Source organism: Tamandua tetradactyla, chromosome 1 (assembly GCF_023851605.1).
Source record: "Tamandua tetradactyla isolate mTamTet1 chromosome 1, mTamTet1.pri, whole genome shotgun sequence".
NCBI lineage: Eukaryota > Metazoa > Chordata > Mammalia > Pilosa > Myrmecophagidae > Tamandua > Tamandua tetradactyla.
The window spans coordinates 9,205,137-9,223,135 of NC_135327.1; the positions used below are offsets into that span (position 1 = coordinate 9,205,137).

Sequence of the window (17,999 nt, forward strand, 5' to 3'; positions counted from 1 at the left end):
GTAAAAAGGGCATGGCTTTTCTGGGCACAACAACTGCCTAGGCTTCAGCTGCCTGAGTATATCATAACTTATTTAACCAGCCCCCTACTTTTGAACACCTTTGAGTGCCTTTTGTTCTAGTTTGCTAGCCGCCGGAATACAATATACCAGAAACAGAGTGGTTTTTAAAAAGGGGAATTTAATAAGTTGCTAGTTTACAGTTCTAAGGCTGAGAAAATGTCCTAATTAAAACAAGTCTATAGAAATGTCCAATCTAAGGCATCCACGGAAAAATACCTTGGTTCGAAAAGGCTGATGAAGTTCAGGGTTTCTCTCTCAAGTGAGAAGGCTCATGGCGAACAGGGTCAGGGTTTCTCTCTCAGCTGGAAGGGCACATGGCGAACAGGGCATCATCTGCTAACTTTCTCTCCTGGCTTCCGGTTTCATGAAGCTCCCCGAGAGGCGTTTTCCTTCTTTATCTCCAAAGGTCGCTGGCTGGTGGACTCTCTGCTTCTTATGGCTATATCGTTCTGCTCTCTTCGAATCTCCTGAATCTCCTGGCTTTTTATAGGATTCCAGTAAACTACTCAAGACCCACCCAAATGGGTGGATACACGCCTCCACCTAATCCAGTTTAACAACCACTCTTGATTAAATCACATCTTCAGGGGGGTGATCTAATTCCAGTTTCAAACATGCATTACCGAATAGGCATTAGAGGAAACAGCTGCTTTTACAAAATGGGATTAAGATTAAAACATGGCTTTTTGAGAGTACAGCATCCTTTCAAGCCAGCACACCTTTTTAGTCTTATAAATTACACCTTATTGAACATCCTCACAAACTGTCTTCCTAGGAGAGAATTACTGTACCAAGCTGTAAGGATGTTAAACATGACATATGTCAGCATATTTGCCCCTGGAAATGTAGCACCCTCCACACCCACCAGCAGTGCCATTCTCACTGCCATCTTAACAAGTTGATGGGCAAAACCAAAAAGAGGACAAAGATACATTGTATTCTGCTGGCCTCTTTGTTAATCTAATATCTCCAGCTCAGAGTTATCCAGACCAGGTCACTGATAGGGAAGGTATTAGATATAAGAATCAAAAGATTGGACTGATAAGGTTTTCTGGGCATAGGATGTCTTTTCCTTCTTTTGAGGCAAGTAGGGATGGGTTTTTGGTGCTGAGTTGTAATATCTGAGCTAGAACAGTTGCGGGGATGGGGGATGTTTTTCTTCTGGGGAAGAGAAGGGTGGAGGATGGGCAGAGTCTCCAGCATCTGGTGCAGAGGAGTCACTGCCACCATGGGGCCTCCCAGCCACTGAGATTCTCCTTCTCTTGGTTGGCTGAAGGCCATCACACTGACACCTGCTTCCAGTCCCAGCTGATCCCTTCATGGCCCTCCCCACCAGAAGCACCTTGGCCTTCCCACAGCTCTTGCTGTCATCTGCCATGTTGTCACCACTGCAGAGCAGACTCCAGACGCAGTTCTGTGGAGCGAGGACGGGTGTGCCCCAGAGGGTCCCTTCTTCTCGTGCCTGATGCCCGGCCTGTTTTGACCACCCCACAGCTCACAGCTGCAGGTGCTGGGGCTCCCCAGACAGCTGCCATCGTCCGGGTCCTGTCTGGGCTATGTCCACCCTTCCCCTTCCTCTCCCCCTTTCTGGGTGTCTCCAAGGGCCGCCTTGCCAGGAGCAGCTGTTGATTCAGATTTTCATCAGGACTTTGATAATTAAAATCCGAAGCTCTTCAGACATTTGAGTTCCATTACATTGAAGGAGCAGCTGTTTAAATTTGGGGCCGGGAACCAGAGCCATGAGTTTGGGTTTAGATTAATCAAGTCTGTAGATTCACTCCTTCTCTCATCATCCAGACGATGATTTGGGAAAGCAGCGCCCGCACCCCTCAGCCCCCTGCCCCAGTTATGTGTTCTACACTGGGCACCGTGCTACACTGATAGCAGGCAACCTGGACATGGATCCTCTCATATTTTTCCTTCTAGCTGCTCCAGAATACAGGAGGCTACAGGGCTTAAATATGTTTTTATCATCACAGTAGGTTTGCAGCCCAGCCCCACCCTGTATTAGCTGTGTGACTTTAGACAGGTTACGTAACTTCTCTGAAAAATACCATACCTGGTTTACAGAGGAGGAAACAGAGTCCCACAGATACTGTTGCATGAACAGGCACACATTGGTGGTAAGTGGGGTGTGGGGTTTTGAACTCTGCTCTGACTGCAGGCACGGATCCATCACAGCTCCGTGGCTGGCTGCCTCTCCCTTTATTTTTTCTTTGACCTGCTCTGTGCAGTTGTCCACAGGCAGGTTTTGCCTTTTGTTCCTCCCCTTAACTTGCAACTCTCAATGTGGGGAGTTGCCTGACCTTGCCCTAGTTCCTGAGGGCAAGTGAGAAATTCTGATGAACAGGGATTGTTAAATCTTGGTTGACCCCTTAGGTTTTCCTACCCCTCTCATTGCAGATGGCCAAACACATTTTCAAGGCAACCTTGGAAGCCCCACCTGCACGTCATAGCTCAGGTTGTTTCAGCTTCCAGGGCTGTTGGGACCTTGAGTGACTGTGTGGGTGTGTGTTTCCGTGTGTGTGCATGCGTGCAAACGCAGACACGTGCACTCATGCCAGAAGGGAAACTGTCTTTCCATGGGGATACCGGCTCAGGGATGGCTGGAGGAAGCATTGAAATGCCCCCCACCTGCAGTGGCTGTTCCATTAATGACAATGGTGGTAGTGTTGACAGCAGCTGCCATCCATCCCTGGAGCACACTGTCAGCCTGGCTGCCACCCTGCTGGGCTTGGCATGCATCATTTAATGCCATCCCTACAGCAAGCCTGCAGGTGGGTGTGCTTTCCTCTATTTCGGATGAAGAAACTGAGACATGTCGAGGTTAAGAAGTGGACAACAAACACCCCTAAAGAGAGGGAAGGAAAGATCAAAGGTGATGGTGGAGTTATACAGAGAAGATAGGATTGAACAAATGATATGAATGCTGAATCATTAATCGATATCTCTTTTAGTCTGCCATATTTTAGAGCAGCTAGAAGTAAAAACCTAAAATTGTGAAATTGTAACCCATATCAAAGTCTGAAATATGTTCTACAACTAATTGTGGTGCTGTGCTTGGAAATGTATAGCTTTTCTGTATATATGCTATTGTTCACAAAATAAAAGAAGGAGGAAAAGTCTATTGTGATGATAAAAAATATTTAAGCCCTCTAGCCTCCTATTTTCTGGAGCAGCTAGAAGGAAAAATCTGAGAGGACTGTATGGTAGCCCATGACAAACTCTGGGATCTGTCCTGTAACTACTTGTTGAAGAGTGCTTTGAAAACTGTGGCTTTTTTATTTCTTTGCTTTGTATATATGTTATACTATAAAATAAAAAAAGTTGGGAAAAAACAAAAGAAATGGGCAAAAGATTTGAATAAACATTTCTCCACTGAACTTATATGAATGGCCAAAAAGCCCATGAAAAGATGTTCAGCATCATTAGCCATTAGGAGAGTGCAAATCAAAACCACAGTGAGATACCACGTCACACCCACTAGAATAGCTACTATTAAAAAAATGGAGAGGAGGTGGAAAAATGAAGACTCGTTCATTGTTGGAAGGAATGTAAAATGATGCAGCTACCGCGGAAAACAGTTTGGCAGTCCTTCAGAAAAGTAAGTATAGAATTACCATATGACCTGGTGATCCCATTTCTAGATACATGCCCAAAAGAATTGAAAGCAGGTATTCCAACAGATGTTTGTACACCACTATTTATAGGGGCATTATTCCCAGCTGCCCCAAAATGGAAGCAGCCCAAGTGCCATCCTCTGATGAATGGATGAACAAAATGTGCTTTATGCATGCAATGGAATATTATTGAGCCATAAAAAGGAATGAAGCCCTGATGTGTGCAATGATATGGATGAAACCTGAAGACATCATGTTGTGTACAATAAGCCAGATATAAAAGGACAAATATTGCATGATCTCTCGGATATGAAATAATTATAATAAGCAAATTGATAGAGAAATTTGAAAACAGGTTACAAGGAGCCAGAGTGAGGGTAGGGAATGATGAGTTAATGCTTCAATTGTACAAAGTTTCTATTTGGGGTTATGGAAAAATTTTGATAATGGATGGCAGTGATGGTAGCATAACATTGTGAATATAATTAACACCACTGAGTTAAATGATTGAATGTGGTTATAAGGGGAAATTTTTTAGGTTGTATATATGTTACTATATAAGACTGTACAACACAGGGAACCCTAATGTAAACCCTGGGCTATAGTTAATAGTACAATTATAATAATATTATTGCACAATGTAACAAATGTTATCACCACATTAATGCAAAGTGTAAATAACGGGGGATGTCTATGGGAACTGTGTACTTTCCGCGTGATTTTTCAGTAAACATATGCTGACATAGAAAGATCTCTGAGATATAGTGAGGAAGAAAGCAAGACTCAATAACATCTATAGATGACCACTTTGGGAAATTTAAACAAGCTAATTAATACATAAATGAATGAAATATAAGTAGTTACAGATTTAAAAAATAAATAAATAAAAAAATAAAGAAGTGGGTCCCCAAATACACAGAGGGTAAGCTGTGAGGCTGGGATTCCAACCTGGCTGTGTAGACCCTGGAGCCTGTGTGTTTTTCTGACACCCCTTGGGAATTCTCTCCTTAGGGATGTATGTCATCTCTGTTAGGAAAAAGGTAGCACGGGGATGCTGAGACTGACAGGTGCAGGCGGGAGATTTGTTAGCAAGCACAGGTGGAGGGGAACTGAAGTATAGACTCCATCCTGTGGGCAGGACAAGAGAAGATCGTTTACAGCAGAGGTTTGGCAGGCGCTGGCAGTTGGCAGGTTCTCATTGGTCAGTCTAAAACTGAGGGTCAAGTGGGAAGTAGGTGGCTTTTCATCGGAGGGTTTTTAAAATTTAAATGACGCTGCAGGAGTTTTGGCAGGCACAGAGCGAGGGAATTTATCACAGGGATGCAGGTGCAACTGCTATGTGGAGATATATGTTAAGGGCTAGCTACATCATTGTTGAGGGTCCCGGGGAATTCTGACAATCCCATTGGGGTACCAGCCAAAGTCAAGGTCTCTGGGAAGTTCTTCCAGTGGGAGATTTTGATCTCCTGTGAAACATGATTTCCTTGATCCCTTGTTTGATGCTGGAAGCTCCTTAAAAGCACACGTGGAGCTGAGTGAGTGGCTGTAGGAACTTCTTTGAAAAAAATATTTGTTTTTTGTTCCCTGAAACTTCTGGTTACTGGAGAGGAGTCAGGAGTGGGATCCAGGTTAGCAGAGCCCATTGCTGGTGCCTGTGACCTGGGAAGGGACGTATTAGGGGCTCCAGGCATGTCTAGAAGGTGAGGAGAGGCACCTTGGTGTGGGCAATGACTCACCCATGTGGTGTCTGGGGAGCTTGTGGATGTCTGCACAGGGCTCAGTCTTGGCCAGGGTGGAGGGCAGACCAGAAGCAGCCCCTCAGACAGGAGCAGAAGCCATATCATGACCCTAACAGGCGTGGAGGAGGGATGTGGCCAGCTGGAGGTCAGGCTCACAGCTGCCCAGATCTGCTGATGCAGCCTCTCTGCTCATTGGGGTAACACTCCAGCCAACCTTCCTGCCCCCTCCTGACCACAATTACCATGAGAAGAGATAGCCCATGGGTGAAGCTATTGAAGAGCTTACATGGAGCTTGGCCTTGGAATAATGGGATATCTCCTGCTGGGAATCTACAAAGGACTATGGAAATTAAGAACAGGTGCTACTCACATGCAACTGACAACCCCTCTTAGATATTAGGATCGGAATCCTCAGAGTACATGCACCCAGGCATCTGCATTTAACAAGCTCCCCGGAGATTCACATGCCCAGTAAGGTTTAGGAACCACAGGTGTGGTTATAAGAACACAGACGTGTTAATCCAGCCAACTTGTGTTCAAATCTCCGCTCAGCCTTGCCTATTCACCTAACCTCTCTGAGCCCCATTTCCTTATCTGTAAAGTGAGTTAAAGTGGCTGCCATTCAGAACTAGAGTGCAGCACAGGTGATTTGCTAGCCGTGATGTTCTCTGCACGTAGTGTCCATTTTGCTCAAGCTCACCTTTCTTCACCTTGAGGATGTAATGCAAAGCTAGTTCACTTCTACTTCAACCATTGTGGCACAGAAGTTGAGATGTTGGTATGGGGTTTAGGAAAAGTTTGGGCTCCTCTTGCCCATCTTGGTCCTTGTAGGAACACTTTTGACATAAAGAATTCCTTTTTCACAAGGCTTACAGCTGTGGCCGTTGATGTTGGCAAACGTGGCACGACCAGCTCATCAGACCATGGCTGCTTCTATAACCAGAATGGAAGGCTGCTTGTTGTGCAAGCACCACAGTCTTCTCAGCAAGCTGCATGCAATTTTAATTGCAGAGATCTTCCAAGGTTTTGCAGCAGAGGCTATAACTGGGAAAAAGTTATCCCAGTTATATGTCAAGGGTTAAAAGGCAGATATTAAAGGTTAATGGGCATTTCCATCCATGTCCATATCAGGGATCCCAAATGTGCGGTCTGGCTCGAGACAGGTAGGGGCCTGATGAAGTTTGAGTCTGTGATTCAGGGATTGGTTCAGGAGAACCTTGGGGCTGTGAAACTTCCTCTGGCCCAGCAGTGCAGGTGGGGTACCTGGGATCAGTGCCAGGGCTTCCAATACTTTCAAGTACTCATTGTGTGACCTTGTTAAGTCACCTGCCCTCACTGGGCTTCATTTTCCTCAAAGGCAAAGAGAGATAGGAATGAACTTGCCTCATGGGCCCTTATGTGGATAGACTGAGAAGATATGTGAGAAGTGCATTGTCATATAGATGGCAATGTGCAGGTGTGTCTGCCTTGTCTGTCACCTAGGAAGTTATGTGCAGGCATCTCTGTCCTCCAGGAATCCTGCATTCAGAATTAATCCTGGTGGTCTTGCACATTCCGGGCCTTTGTTTGCCATGTGGTCAGGGACTGCAAACTCATGGATAGTGAGCCCAGGTCAATGCAGAGACATTTATTTTCTGAGTACATAGTATCCTTTAAAAATGGTTTTGGGATGCCTTTAGATAGGGTTTATGTTCTTTGGCTTGGTAAAGACCCCTCCCCTCTATGACTTGCTCATTTATGTTACCTGCAGAGCCAGAAATCCTTGGAGACCACCTCTAAAGTCTCTTATCGCCAGGTGTAGTTCCCAGGTGTAGTCGATGCACCTGCTGCAGGTGTGCCTGGCCCTCCATCAGGCATGGTTTGGCCCTAGGAGTCATTGTGATGGAATGGGGAGGAGTGTGCCAGGCAGCGATGGTGTGGAAGGTCCCTCAGATTCTATTAGTGCCCTACACCTGCCTACAAAGATCAGCTGTAGGTCTCTCTCCAAAATAGCCCCAAGAGAAGTGTTGGGAACCACAGGATTGGGACCTTCAACGCAGCTTGGGGTGGGGGTGGTGGCTGGGGACGCTTCTCTGAGGGAATGGGGCTTGCACCACGTTTCTAAGAGACACCAGGCTAAGGGTGGTCTAGATGGGAAGGATGAGAGCATCAAGTCATAAAATGGTGCTCGATGTCTGAGTGACCCTCACCTGAACAGGGCGGGATGGGAGGTGGGGAGTGGCAGGTGAGAAGGGTCTCCTCTCCAAAGCCATCATACTCATCTGTCAGGGTCCCTGCAGGAAACAATTCTCAGAGGATGTAACTGAACAGAATTTAATGAGAGGTGGGGCCAGGCTAAAGGAGTCAGTAAGTGGTGCTGGGCACCAAGGGAGGTCTCGGAAGGAGCAGGTTTGGAGGAGGCTGGAGAAGTTCAGCTCTGGGCATGTCAGGCTTGAGATTCTCTTTGATTTCTAGGTCGATATGTCAGCTAGGCCGTTGGATACACAAATCTGAGAGTCCAGAGGAGAGGTCCAGAATGAAGATGCAAGGTTGGGGGTAATCAGTGCTATTTAAAGCCTTGAGCCTGGGTCATACTTAGAGCTAAGTGTAGAGAGAGGATAAGAAATGCAAGGATGAGCTCTGGGTGTTCCAACGTCTAGGGATCCAGAAGAGGAGGAAAAACCAGCACGAGACTGAGAAAGGGTGAGGTGGGAGGACAAGCCGAGACAGCAGTGTCTTGAATCTAAGAGAAGGAAGGAGGGAGAGATGAACCTTCTCAGTACTGCTGATAGGCCACATGTGCTATGGACTGAGTATTGACCTTTGGATTTAGCAACGTGGAGGCCAGGGTGACCTGAGAAGAGCAGTTTCACTGTCCCATCGGCAGTGAGCACGCACTTGGAATGGGCGCCAGATGTAATGACAAGAGATTGGATGTAACTGGTGGGGGACTCTTGCCAGGCAAAGAAATAGGGACAGCGTGTGACTTTTATATGCCTAAATTAGCATTTATTTTCAAGGAAATAAAGGTATTAAGACCACATTTCAGAAATTTTGGAGAATAAAGATGAAAAGAATACCTGAATTCCTCATCTCTTATGCAATTACTGATAGAATGTAATTTTATTTCGCTCTCCCTCTCCACCCCACCCTACAATGCTTACGATTTTTTTTAACCATTTGTAACACTAGTGCAGACTCATTTCTGTATCTTGCTTTTGCCACTTAACATTTCATCATGAACATTTTTCCCAAGTTGTCTTTTTGCCACCATAACCTCAGCAGTTAAAATTTGCACGGTCTCATTAGGATCTATTCCCAACCTCCATATTTCCCGCAGAGTCTGAAACTAATGAAGGGAATGAAGAAAATGTCTGTAAATATTTTGTTGTTTTGCAAACACAAGCACTCTTAAACCCAGTTTAATGATTGCTCAGTTTAATTAAACCCTCTTGGTTTCATTCGTCACCCTGATCTCTGTACTGATTAGTGCCCTGATCTGAAAGAAAATATTAAGATGTGTTTCACAATTTTTTTTTCCTTTCTCCTTCCTCTATCCCAGAGGAAACCTGAAAAGGAGGATCTTGGCTTTGTTTACTCTCCTGATCTAAGTTTCTTAGTAGCCTTCTGTTTGGGATAACGTTCTCTCATCTTTTTTGTTCGTGTTTGACCATCAGGTTTCCCCACTTCTCTAAAAATATTCTTTAGGGCTTATTGCCACACTATAAAATTCAAATGTTGTAACTAGCACCACATCATGATTTAGAGTTATCCCCTCACCCTAAAGAGGCCTCCTCCCCTCCCCTCCACTTTACCCCTATCATCTCTCCTACCTTTGCCCCAGGTAGCAACCTGTCTGCTTTTTGACGCTATAGTTTTGCCTTTTCTAGGAGTTTACATAAAAGGAATAATATAGGATGTAGACTTTTGTGTTTGACTTTTTCACTTTGTGGAGTATTTTTGAGACTCGCCCGTGTGGCTGCATTGATTCTGTATGCTGAGGAGTCGCCATAACCAGGATCGACCATAATTTGTCAATCCATTCACTTATTTTTTGTTGCTTGTGTCTGACTCAGCTCCTTCACCCAACTCCTTCTGACTTTGTGAGCGACAGGACAGCCAGACATCTTCTTTAAAATGTTTTTGATCACCTAGGACATTCAAAAGGCCGAGTGCAGCCACAGCCTGCACCCGCTTCAAACACCAGCCACAGGTTTCGGGGTTCCCAGGCCCACCCTCACTTCTGACCAATATGGCTACAATTTCAGGGGTTTCCGCTAACCCCTCAGGTTTGATAATTCTCTGGAATGACTCACAGGTTCCATAATGTGCTAGAACTCAGGAAGGTGCCATACTTAATAATTACAATTTGGTTATAGCAAAAACAACACAACTCAGGACTAGACCAAAGGAGAGATGCATGTAGGGTGAGGTCTGGAGGGTCTTAAATGAAGCTTCTGTTGTTCCCTTCCCAGCCAAGATGTAGGACAAATACTCAAAGGATATTTCCAATCAAGGAAGCTCACCCAAATGTTGGTTTCCAGAGTTTTTATTGATGTTTCATTCATAGATGTGATTGATCAAATGCACGCCACATGATTGATCAAATGCATGCCCCTGTTCTTTGGCTCAGTCCCCAGCGTGTCTCCTCCGTGGAGGGCAGGCTGCTGTCACATGCCTCCAAGCCCAACCCGCTCATGTCATGGTTGGTCCTTCTGGCTCTCAGGGACACACAGTGATAAGGAAGATGCTCCTATCACTTGGGAAATTCTGGAGGTTTAGTGGTTACTTGCAGGGAACTGGGAGGACAAAGGCCTCTCTTTGGAGACCAGCTTCTTTACTGTAGAGGTTATAACACAATGGAGTAGAATTTTAGGTAGGGGTTGGGTTCTCAAGCCAGCAGGTAAGTTGGGAATCGTATATTGTCAAAATACACCTGGAAAATCCATTTAGACACCCCTAATAAAATGTATTTGGTTGAGCAATTTTTAAATTTTTCTGCATGCTGCACCCATTAACATAGACCAAAAAGAAAGGAAATATGCAAATGAGCAGCCAATGAAGCCATTCCGCATGTAATGGGTGCAGGATTCTAAGCAATTCCTGCCCGTCAGAAGGTTTTTTTTTCTTTTCTTTTCTTTTTTCTACTCTATTTTAGTATTAAGGTTCTGTAACTTCAATTAAAATGGTTATTTATTTATTTTTAATTAATTAATTTTTTTGCATGGACGGGTACCGGGACTCAAACCCAGGTCTCCGGCATGGCAGGCAATAACTCTGCCACTGAGCCACCGTGGCCTGCCCTTTAAAATGGTTATTTATTTTTTAGGTAATTTAAATGATTTTTTTAAGGTATTATTACCTAAAATATAGTGCTCAGTGTTTGGCACTTACTATGTGCTGCAAAATGTTTTGTAGATTTGAGAACCAAATCTTGCCAGATCACCCCTGTCCTATGTTAAGAACTTGGCCATCTGGTCTCAGTCTTTTCCAGCTGGCACTCTCTGGTGCAGCCCTAGACCAGCCACTCCTCTCACGTCTTTGAACGTGGGTCCCATTGCATTTGTTGGGTTCCAGTGTTCCCGTCCTCAAAGGGATCTTAGCAATCACGGGGTCCAACCAGCCTCGGTATAGCAGGGGGAGAGAAAAGTTTCAAGGAGGGAAGCGCAGCGAGCATATCCACGTCTCCTCCTGCAGTGTGTATCCTGAGACGTGTGTTAAGTTCCCAGCTGCTTGGTCAAACCAGGTGTCCCTTTATGTCTTCTTTCGGGGGGACCCCAACCATCAAGAGGCTGGAGGAGTGATGGGCGCCTCTGTATAACCTATGGAGGAGAACAATTTTCTTGAAGCGTTTGTGTCATAGGAGAGAGGCCTCAGCTTTCCTTTACCTGCTTTGGCACCTGGTATTAGCCTCAGTCCCTCAGAACTGGGAGAAACTGATGTCCTCTGCCTTTTGAAATCTGTTTTACTATTTAGGGAGCTGTGTGGGAGGTGGGGTGTAGGCTGAGAGGGCCTCTCCTGGAGTGAAGAAATGGACAGAAGATAGAAGAGAGGGCGATAGGCAGAGTTGATGTGTTTAGGACAGTTTAGATTTGGCTTCTAATTTTAATTGATGGTACACATATGTAAGGGATCCTGAAGGAAATAGCCATCTTTTAAATCTGTGCAAGCACTCTATAACCCCCAGTTACTGTGTGACTAATAAGCTGGGTTTAAGTTTCAAGTGAAAGTTAGCCTCTGTTGCGTTTCCTCATGAACTTAATTCAGCATCAAAGAAAAAATTGTAAGTCCAAGCATTAGCAGCGAAAGACTTTATTGAGGGGCCTATTGGCATAGCGGAACGCGGACTCTGCCATCGGGAGCACTCTGACTGCAGATCTGTAAGTGTCTCAGAAGGCAGGCAAATGGGTGTCCTCGCATGGGGAGGACTGAGCAAGGCTGGAAGGAAGTGGTTGTGGGTAATGGGGTGAGCAGGTGGCGTGTTTGGGTCACTGAAGAGGAAATGTTTTTCTTTAGCATGAGCTGATCCATGGAAGGGGCCCTTAAGGAGGCTGGTCCTGGTTTCAGTGTTTTCTGAGGCTTGAGGGTGGGGCAGCCAATCCTGGGGAGGGCCGTGGAGGGAGGAGAGAAGCTGGACAAAGTTTAGTCAAGTTAGCAGGTATTTTGTTCACATGGCTCAGTGGAGATAAGCAATTCAGCTAGTCATTTATGAGTCAAAGAATGGGAATTTGCAGGATCTGTGCTTGGCCTCATCTCCATCACATGGGGAATGGCAGCTCTTTGCAGGTCGCCATTTCCTGAGAGGGTGAGAGGGGAGAGTTCCAGAGTTCAACATTGTGGATGCTCGTTCTGGGGAATGACCGGGCAGCCCTGGGTTGCCTCTCACTGCCTGTCTCCAGGATGGAGAGAGAATGAGGCCTTGGCCCCTGCCCGGGTGGTTTGCTGCGAGTGACCAGGAAAGAGAAGAGAACCAGGAAGGAGGAGACGAGTGAGCAGCCAGAGGACAGGTGGGCAAAAAGAATGCCCAGGCAGAGGGGACCTCGGGGACATGTTGACCCTGCCCACTCCACTCCCTGTGAAATGCAGCCCAGTGAATGGCAAGCTTTCCCAATCAGAGGAGCAGCTCATCCACCCTTGGGGAAGGAGAAATATGGACTTCACCCCCCCCCCCCCCCCCCCCCCCCCCCGTCGTGAGTGCCGTGGAAGTCCCTTTTTCTATGGCAACAGGAAGATGGAGGAAAGAGCTAGCTACCACCCCACCCCCACCCCGCAAGGGTCCAAGTTTGGCTCCATCACTCCCCCGTGGCCTCCAGAGGCTGTTTACCGGGTAGTGCGATGGGAAGAGGGGGCGCTGCCCCGCAGTTCCAATGCACGTGAGTCCCCTTCCATTCTGGACTGAGGGGGGCACAGGAAGCAGTGGGAGTTCACCCCTTAAAGGTTTAACTTTTAGGAGAATTTCTTTTGGTAACAACGAGGCCCAGGTAAGGGGAACAGCTTCCAGAACAAATGGATTTATCTGTCTGGCAGTAAGGCTGCCTCCCGGTGCCAGGAGTGCTCTCAAGTCAGCTCCCTGCACCGCGAGACTGCCAGGCTCTGGGCTGCCTGAGGGGAAGCGGTCAGCACCCGCAGCCTTGGTGCGGACCCCAGGCTGGCTTCTGCGTAGTGAGCTTCGAGGCCTGCGTTGCGGTCGGGGAAGGGGCCCGCGGGGCTGACCTAGACCTTGGCCCCGGGCGGCCTCTCAGCTGCGCGGAGACTTTTCAGTGAAAGCACAGGTTTTGCAGCACATCATGCACTCGACTCCAGAGACGCTCTCAAAGGCGAGGTCTGCCATCTCGGGAGCAATTTTCTCTTTGCTGTGACCACAAGACGTTAACAAAGACATTAGCACAGCAGTTTCACTCAGACTGGCCCCAGGTTTGGACTGCCCCTGATTCCTTAATTGATCTCTCCTTTTTGCCTCTTTCTCCGTTTGGTTTATTAAGTCGGTGGAGAGCACATTCATGAAGGAGGACATTTAGGGGGGACTGAGAGTCAGAAAGAGTTCGCGAGGGTCATGTTTTTTGCCCTCCCTGCCTCATTCAAATTCTGTGCTCTGTGTGTGGGTGTTTCAACTGTTTATCATGTGAAACTTTCAACATATGTTGCAGACAGCGCAATGTACCCTGACCACCTCGCTTCAGCAGTTACCACCTCATAGTGGGTTTTGCTTCACCCCTATCCCCATCCACTCCCCTTTTATCCATTAATAATATAACGTGCAGCCTCATTATTTGCAGATTCTGTATTTGTAAATTTGCCTACTCACTGAAGTTTATTCGTAGCCCCCAAATCAATACCCACAGCATCCTTGTAGTCATTTGCAGAAATGTGCAAAGCAGTGAACAATTGGATATGTTCGATAGCACAGCACATCTGAGATGAAACAAAGTGATGTTCTGCCTTCTTATTTCAGCTCTCAGACTGTAAATGAGTATCCTTTCTGCGCCATTTTTTCCACATTTTTGGGGTGATTTTGCAGTGTGAAATCATCACCAAGTGTAGTGCTGAAGTGCTGTCCAGAGTTCTTAAGTGCAAGAAGGCAGTGATGTACCTTATGGAGTAAATCTGTGTGTTAGATGAGTTTCATTCCAGCGTGAACTGTAGGGTTGTTGGCCGTGAATTCAGTGTTGATGAATCAACAGTATAAATTAATAAGATGTCTTTAAATGGAAGCACACATAAAATAAAATTATGTATCGATCAGTTGATGAAAATGTGGTCAGAGGCTCACAGGATTATATTTCCTCTAGGAGTAATGGTTCAGCATTCACTAAATTAAGTGTTTGCAGTTACTTTATAGAATGTAACTACTGTGAATAATGAGAATCAACTATACTTTTTCCATTACCTCCTAAATTCCTAATTCAAAATGCCCCTTTATAGTCAAACCCTCTCCTCACCCTCAACTGCTGGCAACCATTGATCTGTTCGTTTTGACTTTTCCAGAATGCTGTATTAATGGCATCGTGCAGCATGTAGCTTTTCGATTCTAGCCTTTTTCAGCTAATGTTGTGGCGTATATCAATAATTTGTTCCTTTTTATTGTTGAGTTGTATTCCAGTGTGTGGTTGGCTTTTGAACCAAGTTCTAAGGATCCGTACATAGGACTGACATGCCTTTATGGTGGATTTTACAAATAAGTGCAATGTTTCAGACTTCTTGGAAAGAAGATACATTTAGCACAGGCAGCCAAGCACCCTGTTTTCCTTGAACTGAATTGACATAACTTTTTAAAGACTTATCCAGGCTGGGAATTGGGAAAGGTGCCATGTTTCTGCCTCATACTTGGGGCATTTTCTAGAAGATGCAGAGCTGATGGGATTAGACTAAAGAGGGTCCCCTAGGGTTGATCCATAAATCCCTTTCCTGAGAAAGCAAAAACAATCCTAGTTGCAAAATTTGTCAAGGGAACATGGGACAGTAGTACAAATGAAGATGGATGCAATCATCATAAGAAAAAATACTAGCAATACTCCAGTGGTATGTTACGGGAATAATAGACACCCATAAAATAGGGCTTATCCTAGGAATATAGGAGAAATTCAGTTTTAGGAAATGAACTAATATATGTCACATTAATAAGTCAAAGTAAAACAATAGTATGATTAATTCAACAGCCTCAAAAAGACTTTTGATAAAATCCAAAACTATCCTAGTTTTAAAGTTAGCAAGCAACCCAACACACTAAATTTTCATAAACTAGAAATGAGAGATAAGTCCTCATCAGGCTATAACCAATCAACAGCACAAAAACTTTCCTAAATCTAAAACTTCATCATTTACTATGAAAAATTGGAAGCATTGGTGTTAAAGTCAATATTAAGACTCAGTTGTCTGATACCCACTTCATTCAACATTGAGAATGTATAATACATGATGGCTAACAGTTATTGGGCACTCACTGTATGTCAGGCACTGTTCTAAGTACTTTATACCCTGGGCTAATTTTAATTTTCAGAAATTTTATGAGGAATGCTATTATTATTATTATCCTTGTTTTATAGATGAAAAAACTAAGGAATAGATATTAAAAAACTTCTCCATGGTCATCTAGCTAGTATGAGGTACTCAGACAGCCTAGTTCCTGAACTACTGCTAATTATGCCATTGTTTTGGTTTGTTAAAGCTGTCAGGATGCAATATATCAGAAATGAAACAGCTTTTATAAAGAGGGTTTATTAAGTTGCAAGTTTACAGTTCTCAGTCTATAAAAATGTCCAAACTAAGGCCTCCATGGGAAGATACCTTGACTCAAGAGAGGCTCGTGGGTCTGGAACACCCCTGTCAGCAGGCACTGCCTGGTGTCTTCTGGGGTCTTTGGCCTCTTGTTTCAAACAGCTTCCCCAGAGGCATTTTCTTTCTTCATCTCCAAAGGTCTCTGGCTGTGTGGGCTCTGAAGCTTTTTCCAAAATGGCTCCTTCTTAAACGAGTCTAGTAAGCAACCCCACCTTGAATGAGTGGAGACACGCCTCCATGGAAACCACCTAATCAAAAGGTCCCATCTGCAACTGGGTGGGTCATATCTTATGGAAATAACTTAATCAAAAAGATTCCGCCCAAGTGTCGAGGAGACTTCCTGGAAGATGGCGGCTTAGTAAGACGCGCGGATCTTAGTTTCTTCTCCAGGACACCTACTAGGGGAGTAGAAACGATACAGAAAGCGCCCAAAGCCACAACAGAGATAAAAAAGACAGCGTACCCCATCCTGGAACGGCTGGCTGGCTGAGAGAAGCAGCTCGGGTGAGATCGCCGAGGCGCGCGGGCCTTACCGGGCGGGGTGGCAAGCGGCCGGAGTTACTCCCTTCCCCCTTCCCGGGCCAGCTGGGAGAATTGGAGAGGCGGTCCCCTGAAACAAAGACGGCTGGCGCCCACACCACGCGCAGCCCCCGGACCAACTGAGAGAATTGGATCGGAAACCCCCAGGCCGCGGAGAACGGTGACCCCGTGACTCCCGGGGAACGTGCACTCTCTCGGGCGGGCCGCTGCCGCTGGCGCCCTCCCGCCACGCTTATTGCCCAGGGCCAACTAGGAAATTCGGACGGGCTCTTTCCCTGGCTGCGGCGACCAGCAACCCTCCCTGCGTTCGGTCCCCGGGCCGGCTCAAGCCGCTTCGGCTAGCGAACCCCCAGGACGGCGAGAGTTTTCCAAAGTTTAAGGTCCCACAGCACCTTTTACTGGTGGGACCCGCAGACAAACGGGTGCCACGAGCGCCACCTACTGGGCAGGATAAGAAAAACAGAACCCAGAGATTTCACAGAAAAATATTACAACCTTGCTGGGTCCAACACCAAGAGAAATCTGAATAAATGCCCAGACGCCAGCAGCAGAAGATAACTGTCCACGCTCAAAAGATTGAGAATATGGCTCAGTCAAAGGAACAAACCAATAGCTCAAATGAGACACAAGAGCTGAGACAACTAATGCTGAATATACGAACAGAAATGGAAAACCTCTTCAAAAATGAAATCGATAAATTGAGGGAGGACATGAAGAGGACATGGGCTGAACATAAAGAAGAAATAGACAAACTGAAAAAACAAATCGCAGAACTTATGGAAGTGAAGGATAAAGTAGCAAACATAGAAAAAATAATGGATAGCTACAATGATAGATTTAAAGAGACAGAAGATAGAATTAGTGATTTGGAGGATGGAACATCTGAATCCCAAAAAGAAACAGAAACTATAGGGAAAAGAATGGAAAAATTTGAACAGGGTATCAGGGAACTCAAGGACAATATGAACCGCACAAATATACGTGTTGTGGGTGTCCCAGAAGGAGAAGAGAAGGGAAAAGGAGGAGAAAAACTAATGGAAGAAATTATCACTGAAAATTTCCCAACTCTTATGAAAGACCTAAAATTACAGATCCAAGAAGTGCAGCGCACCCCAAAGAGATTAGACCCAAATAGGCGTTCTCCAAGACACTTACTAGTTAGAATGTCAGAGGTCAAAGAGAAAGAGAAGATCTTGAAAGCAGCAAGAGAAAAACAATCCATTACATACAAGGGAAACCCAATAAGACTTTGTGTAGATTTCTCAGCAGAAACCATGGAAGCTAGAAGACAGTGGGATGATATATTTAAAATACTAAAAGAGAAAAACTGCCAACCAAGACTCCTATATCCAGCAAAATTATCCTTCAAAAATGAGGGAGAAATTAAAACATTCTCAGACAAAAAGTCACTGAAAGAATTTGTGACCAAGAGACCAGCTCTGCAAGAAATACTAAAGGGAGCACTAGAGTCAGATACAAAAAGACAGAAGAGAGAGATATGGAAAAGAGTGTAGAAAGAAGGAAAATCAGATATGATATATATAATACAAAAGGCAAAATGTTAGAGGAAAATATTATCCAAACAGTAATAACACTAAATGTCAATGGACTGAATTCCCCAATCAAAAGACATAGATTGGCAGAATGGATTAAAAAACAGGATCCTTCGATATGCTGTCTACAGGAAACACATCTTAGACCCAAAGATAAACATAGGTTGAAAGTGAAAGGTTGGGAAAAGATATTTCATGCAAATAACAACCAGAAAAGAGCAGGAGTGGCTATA

General features: G+C 45.3%; 1 protein-coding gene across 10 annotated transcripts in view; it reads left to right on the plus strand.

Moving 5' to 3' along the window:
* The window catches only part of PTPRT (protein tyrosine phosphatase receptor type T), a 1,205,819-nt gene that overhangs the window by 333,414 nt on the left and 854,406 nt on the right, over positions 1–17,999 (plus strand). The gene's annotated exons all lie outside the window — the stretch shown is intronic.